The following is an 8,318-nucleotide window of genomic DNA, read 5'->3' on the forward strand; positions in this document are numbered from 1 at the left end:
AAGCATTCCGATGTTAGTTTTTAGCAGGTTAATAAAGCTGCATACTTCATTTAAAATGTGAATTTTTGTCCGATTTTTGCAAATTTTAATGATGTAACCCCTTTCCTTTTTTCCGAAAAATGGGAATTTTCAGAAAAAATTTGTTTCCGGCCGGATAAAGCTATAAAAGAAAGGCCTGTAGATGCTGATCAAGAATATATATGATTTATGGGGTCGGAAATGACTCCTTCACTTAGTTTTAAGCTTCTGACTGAAGGTGCAATACCATTTTTTAATCGATTTTAACTATATTTTTATATGAATAACTTTTGGTCAAATAAAAATGTAAAAATGTCATAACTCAGCCAAAAATGCATGGATTTCAATTCGGAAAGCATTCCGATGTTAGTTTTTAGCAGGTTAACAAAGCTGCATACTTCATTTAAAATGTGAATTTTTGTCCGATTTTTGCAAATTTTAATGATGTAACCCCTTTCCTTTTTTCCGAAAAATGGGAATTTTCAGAAAAAATTTTTTTTCGGCCGGATAAAGCTAGAAAGAAAGGCCTGTAGATGCTGATCAAGAATATATATGATTTATGGGGTCGGAAATGACTCCTTCACTTAGTTTTAAGCTTCTGACTGAAGGTGCAATACCATTTTTTAATCGATTTTAACTATATTTTTATATGAATAATTTTTGGTCAAATTAAAATGTAAAAATGTCATAACTCAGCCAAAAATGCATGAATTTCAATTCGGAAAGCATTCCGATGTTAGTTTTTAGCAGGTTAACAAAGCTGCATACTTCATTTAAAATGTGAATTTTTGTCCGATTTTTGCAAATTTTAATGATGTAACCCCTTTCCTTTTTTCCGAAAAATGGGAATTTTCAGAAAAAATTTGTTTCCGGCCGGATAAAGCTATAAAAGAAAGAGGCCTGTAGATGCTGATCAAGAATATATATGATTTATGGGGTCGGAAATGACTCCTTCACTTAGTTTTAAGCTTCTGACTGAAGGTGCAATACCATTTTTTAATCGATTTTAACTATATTTTTATATGAATAACTTTTGGTCAAATAAAAATGTAAAAATGTCATAACTCAGCCAAAAATGCATGAATTTCAATTCGGAAAGCATTCCGATGTTAGTTTTTAGCAGCTTAACAAAGCTGCATACTTCATTTAAAATGTGAATTTTTGTCCGATTTTTGCAAATTTTAATGATGTAACCCCTTTCCTTTTTTCCGAAAAATGGGAATTTTCAGAAAAAATTTTTTTTCCGCCGGATAAAGCTAGAAAGAAAGGCCTGTAGATGCTGATCAAGAATATATATGATTTATGGGGTCGGAAATGACTCCTTCACTTAGTTTTAAGCTTCTGACTGAAGGTGCAATACCATTTTTTAATCGATTTTAACTATATTTTTATATGAATAACTTTTGGTCAAATTAAAATGTAAAAATGTCATAACTCAGCCAAAAATGCATGAATTTCAATTCGGAAAGCATTCCGATGTTAGTTTTTAGCAGGTTCACAAAGCTGCATACTTCATTTAAAATGTGAATTTTTGTCCGATTTTTGCAAATTTTAATGATGTAACCCCTTTCCTTTTTTCCGAAAAATGGGAATTTTCAGAAAATATTTTTTTTCGGCCGGATAAAGCTAGAAAGAAAGGCCTGTAGATGCTGATCAAGAATATATATGATTTATGGGGTCGGAAATGACTCCTTCACTTAGTTTTAAGCTTCTGACTGAAGGTGCAATACCATTTGTTAATCGATTTTAACTATATTTTTATATGAATATTTTTTGGTCAAATTAAAATGTAAAAATGTCATAACTCAGCCAAAAATGCATTGATTTCAATTCGGAAAGCATTCCGATGTTAGTTTTTAGCAGGTTCACAAAGCTGCATACTTCATTTAAAATGTGAATTTTTGTCCGATTTTTGCAAATTTTAATGATGTAACCCCTTTCCTTTTTTCCGAAAAATGGGAATGTTCAGAAAATATTTTTTTTCGGCCGGATAAAGCTAGAAAGAAAGGCCTGTAGATGCTGATCAAGAATATATATGATTTATGGGGTTGGAAATGACTCCTTCACTTAGTTTTAAGCTTCTGACTGAAGGTGCAATACCATTTTTTAATCGATTTTAACTATATTTTTATATGAATATTTTTTGGTCAAATTAAAATGTAAAAATGTCATAACTCAGCCAAAAATGCATGAATTTCAATTCGGAAAGCATTCCGATGTTAGTTTTTAGCAGGTTCACAAAGCTGCATACTTCATTTAAAATGTGAATTTTTGTCCGATTTTTGCAAATTTTAATGATGTAACCCCTTTCCTTTTTTCCGAAAAATGGGAATTTTCAGAAAAAATTTTTTTCCGCCGGATAAAGCTAGAAAGAAAGGCCTGTAGATGCTGATCAAGAATATATATGATTTATGGGGTTGGAAATGACTCCTTCACTTAGTTTTAAGCTTCTGACTGAAGGTGCAATACCATTTTTTAATCGATTTTAACTATATTTTTATATGAATATTTTTTGGTCAAATTAAAATGTAAAAATGTCATAACTCAGCCAAAAATGCATGAATTTCAATTCGGAAAGCATTCCGATGTTAGTTTTTAGCAGGTTCACAAAGCTGCATACTTCATTTAAAATGTGAATTTTTGTCCGATTTTTGCAAATTTTAATGATGTAACCCCTTTCCCTTTTTCCGAAAAATGGGAATTTTCAGAAAAAATTTTTTTCCGCCGGATAAAGCTAGAAAGAAAGGCCTGTAGATGCTGATCAAGAATATATATGATTTATGGGGTCGGAAATGACTCCTTCACTTAGTTTTAAGCTTCTGACTGAAGGTGCAATACCATTTTTTAATCGATTTTAACTATATTTTTATATGAATATTTTTTGGTCAAATTAAAATGTAAAAATGTCATAACTCAGCCAAAAATGCATGAATTTCAATTCGGAAAGCATTCCGATGTTCGTTTTTAGCAGGTTCACAAAGCTGCATACTTCATTTAAAATGTGAATTTTTGTCCGATTTTTGCAAATTTTAATGATGTAACCCCTTTCCTTTTTTCCGAAAAATGGGAATTTTCAGAAAAAATTTGTTTCCGGCCGGATAAAGCTATAAAAGAAGAGAGGCCTGTAGATGCTGATCAAGAATATATATGATTTATGGGGTCGGAAATGACTCCTTCACTTAGTTTTAAGCTTCTGACTGAAGGTGCAATACCATTTTTTAATCGATTTTAACTATATTTTTATATGAATAACTTTTGGTCAAATAAAAATGTAAAAATGTCATAACTCAGCCAAAAATGCATGAATTTCAATTCGGAAAGCATTCCGATGTTAGTTTTTAGCAGCTTAACAAAGCTGCATACTTCATTTAAAATGTGAATTTTTGTCCGATTTTTGCAAATTTTAATGATGTAACCCCTTTCCTTTTTTCCGAAAAATGGGAATTTTCAGAAAAAATTTTTTTTCCGCCGGATAAAGCTAGAAAGAAAGGCCTGTAGATGCTGATCAAGAATATATATGATTTATGGGGTCGGAAATGACTCCTTCACTTAGTTTTAAGCTTCTGACTGAAGGTGCAATACCATTTTTTAATCGATTTTAACTATATTTTTATATGAATAACTTTTGGTCAAATTAAAATGTAAAAATGTCATAACTCAGCCAAAAATGCATGAATTTCAATTCGGAAAGCATTCCGATGTTAGTTTTTAGCAGGTTCACAAAGCTGCATACTTCATTTAAAATGTGAATTTTTGTCCGATTTTTGCAAATTTTAATGATGTAACCCCTTTCCTTTTTTCCGAAAAATGGGAATTTTCAGAAAAAATTTGTTTCCGGCCGGATAAAGCTATAAAAGAAGAGAGGCCTGTAGATGCTGATCAAGAATATATATGATTTATGGGGTCGGAAATGACTCCTTCACTTAGTTTTAAGCTTCTGACTGAAGGTGCAATACCATTTTTTAATCGATTTTAACTATATTTTTATATGAATAACTTTTGGTCAAATAAAAATGTAAAAATGTCATAACTCAGCCAAAAATGCATGAATTTCAATTCGGAAAGCATTCCGATGTTAGTTTTTAGCAGCTTAACAAAGCTGCATACTTCATTTAAAATGTGAATTTTTGTCCGATTTTTGCAAATTTTAATGATGTAACCCCTTTCCTTTTTTCCGAAAAATGGGAATTTTCAGAAAAAATTTTTTTTCCGCCGGATAAAGCTAGAAAGAAAGGCCTGTAGATGCTGATCAAGAATATATATGATTTATGGGGTCGGAAATGACTCCTTCACTTAGTTTTAAGCTTCTGACTGAAGGTGCAATACCATTTTTTAATCGATTTTAACTATATTTTTATATGAATAACTTTTGGTCAAATTAAAATGTAAAAATGTCATAACTCAGCCAAAAATGCATGAATTTCAATTCGGAAAGCATTCCGATGTTAGTTTTTAGCAGGTTCACAAAGCTGCATACTTCATTTAAAATGTGAATTTTTGTCCGATTTTTGCAAATTTTAATGATGTAACCCCTTTCCTTTTTTCCGAAAAATGGGAATTTTCAGAAAAAATTTTTTTCCGCCGGATAAAGCTAGAAAGAAAGGCCTGTAGATGCTGATCAAGAATATATATGATTTATGGGGTTGGAAATGACTCCTCCACTTAGTTTTAAGCTTCTGACTGAAGGTGCAATACCATTTTTTAATCGATTTTAACTATATTTTTATATGAATATTTTTTGGTCAAATTAAAATGTAAAAATGTCATAACTCAGCCAAAAATGCATGAATTTCAATTCGGAAAGCATTCCGATGTTAGTTTTTAGCAGCTTAACAAAGCTGCATACTTCATTTAAAATGTGAATTTTTGTCCGATTTTTGCAAATTTTAATGATGTAACCCCTTTCCTTTTTTCCGAAAAATGGGAATTTTCAGAAAAAATTTTTTTTCCGCCGGATAAAGCTAGAAAGAAAGGCCTGTAGATGCTGATCAAGAATATATATGATTTATGGGGTCGGAAATGACTCCTTCACTTAGTTTTAAGCTTCTGACTGAAGGTGCAATACCATTTTTTAATCGATTTTAACTATATTTTTATATGAATAACTTTTGGTCAAATTAAAATGTAAAAATGTCATAACTCAGCCAAAAATGCATGAATTTCAATTCGGAAAGCATTCCGATGTTAGTTTTTAGCAGCTTAACAAAGCTGCATACTTCATTTAAAATGTGAATTTTTGTCCGATTTTTGCAAATTTTAATGATGTAACCCCTTTCCTTTTTTCCGAAAAATGGGAATTTTCAGAAAAAATTTTTTTTCCGCCGGATAAAGCTAGAAAGAAAGGCCTGTAGATGCTGATCAAGAATATATATGATTTATGGGGTCGGAAATGACTCCTTCACTTAGTTTTAAGCTTCTGACTGAAGGTGCAATACCATTTTTTAATCGATTTTAACTATATTTTTATATGAATAACTTTTGGTCAAATTAAAATGTAAAAATGTCATAACTCAGCCAAAAATGCATGAATTTCAATTCGGAAAGCATTCCGATGTTAGTTTTTAGCAGGTTCACAAAGCTGCATACTTCATTTAAAATGTGAATTTTTGTCCGATTTTTGCAAATTTTAATGATGTAACCCCTTTCCTTTTTTCCGAAAAATGGGAATTTTCAGAAAAAATTTTTTTCCGCCGGATAAAGCTAGAAAGAAAGGCCTGTAGATGCTGATCAAGAATATATATGATTTATGGGGTTGGAAATGACTCCTTCACTTAGTTTTAAGCTTCTGACTGAAGGTGCAATACCATTTTTTAATCGATTTTAACTATATTTTTATATGAATAACTTTTGGTCTAATTAAAATGTAAAAATGTCATAACTCAGCCAAAAATGCATTGATTTCAATTCGGAAAGCATTCCGATGTTAGTTTTTAGCAGGTTAACAAAGCTGCATACTTCATTTAAAATGTGAATTTTTGTCCGATTTTTGCAAATTTTAATGATGTAACCCCTTTCCTTTTTTCCGAAAAATGGGAATTTTCAGAAAAATTTTTTTTCGGCCGGATAAAGCTAGAAAGAAAGGCCTGTAGATGCTGATCAAGAATATATATGATTTATGGGGTCGGAAATGACTCCTTCACTTAGTTTTAAGCTTCTGACTGAAGGTGCAATACCATTTTGTAATCGATTTTAACTATATTTTTATATGAATATTTTTTGGTCAAATTAAAATGTAAAAATGTCATAACTCAGCCAAAAATGCATTGATTTCAATTCGGAAAGCATTCCGATGTTAGTTTTTAGCAGGTTCACAAAGCTGCATACTTCATTTAAAATGTGAATTTTTGTCCGATTTTTGCAAATTTTAATGATGTAACCCCTTTCCCTTTTTCCGAAAAATGGGAATTTTCAGAAAAAATTTTTTTCCGCCGGATAAAGCTAGAAAGAAAGGCCTGTAGATGCTGATCAAGAATATATATGATTTATGGGGTTGGAAATGACTCCTTCACTTAGTTTTAAGCTTCTGACTGAAGGTGCAATACCATTTTTTAATCGATTTTAACTATATTTTTATATGAATATTTTTTGGTCAAATTAAAATGTAAAAATGTCATAACTCAGCCAAAAATGCATAAATTTCAATTCGGAAAGCATTCCGATGTTAGTTTTTAGCAGGTTCACAAAGCTGCATACTTCATTTAAAATGTGAATTTTTGTCCGATTTTTGCAAATTTTAATGATGTAACCCCTTTCCTTTTTTCCGAAAAATGGGAATTTTCAGAAAAAATTTGTTTTCGGCCGGATAAAGCTAGAAAGAAAGGCCTGTAGATGCTGATCAAGAATATATATGATTTATGGGGTCGGAAATGACTCCTTCACTTAGTTTTAAGCTTCTGACTGAAGGTGCAATACCATTTTTTAATCGATTTTAACTATATTTTTATATGAATAACTTTTGGTCAAATTAAAATGTAAAAATGTCATAACTCAGCCAAAAATGCATGAATTTCAATTCGGAAAGCATTCCGATGTTAGTTTTTAGCAGCTTAACAAAGCTGCATACTTCATTTAAAATGTGAATTTTTGTCCGATTTTTGCAAATTTTAATGATGTAACCCCTTTCCTTTTTTCCGAAAAATGGGAATTTTCAGAAAAAATTTTTTTTCGGCCGGATAAAGCTAGAAAGAAAGGCCTGTAGATGCTGATCAAGAATATATATGATTTATGGGGTCGGAAATGACTCCTTCACTTAGTTTTAAGCTTCTGACTGAAGGTGCAATACCATTTTTTAATCGATTTTAACTATATTTTTATATGAATAACTTTTGGTCAAATTAAAATGTAAAAATGTCATAACTCAGCCAAAAATGCATGAATTTCAATTCGGAAAGCATTCCGATGTTAGTTTTTAGCAGCTTAACAAAGCTGCATACTTCATTTAAAATGTGAATTTTTGTCCGATTTTTGCAAATTTTAATGATGTAACCCCTTTCCTTTTTTCCGAAAAATGGGAATTTTCAGAAAAAATTTGTTTTCGGCCGGATAAAGCTAGAAAGAAAGGCCTGTAGATGCTGATCAAGAATATATATGATTTATGGGGTTGGAAATGACTCCTTCACTTAGTTTTAAGCTTCTGACTGAAGGTGCAATACCATTTTTTAATCGATTTTAACTATATTTTTATATGAATAACTTTTAGTCAAATTAAAATGTAAAAATGTCATAACTCAGCCAAAAATGAATGAATTTCAATTCGGAAAGCATTCCGATGTTAGTTTTTAGCAGCTTAACAAAGCTGCATACTTCATTTAAAATGTGAATTTTTGTCCGATTTTTGCAAATTTTAATGATGTAACCCCTTTCCTTTTTTCCGAAAAATGGGAATTTTCAGAAAAAATTTTTTTTCCGCCGGATAAAGCTAGAAAGAAAGGCCTGTAGATGCTGATCAAGAATATATATGATTTATGGGGTCGGAAATGACTCCTTCACTTAGTTTTAAGCTTCTGACTGAAGGTGCAATACCATTTTTTAATCGATTTTAACTATATTTTTATATGAATAACTTTTGGTCTAATTAAAATGTAAAAATGTCATAACTCAGCCAAAAATGCATTGATTTCAATTCGGAAAGCATTCCGATGTTAGTTTTTAGCAGGTTAACAAAGCTGCATACTTCATTTAAAATGTGAATTTTTGTCCGATTTTTGCAAATTTTAATGATGTAACCCCTTTCCTTTTTTCCGAAAAATGGGAATTTTCAGAACAATTTTTTTTTCGGCCGGATAAAGCTAGAAAGAAAG

The sequence above is a fragment of the Drosophila serrata genome, unplaced genomic scaffold (genome assembly GCF_035046125.1).
Source record: "Drosophila serrata isolate PLE 108 unplaced genomic scaffold, ASM3504612v1 contig_240, whole genome shotgun sequence".
Taxonomy (NCBI): Eukaryota; Metazoa; Arthropoda; class Insecta; order Diptera; family Drosophilidae; genus Drosophila; species Drosophila serrata.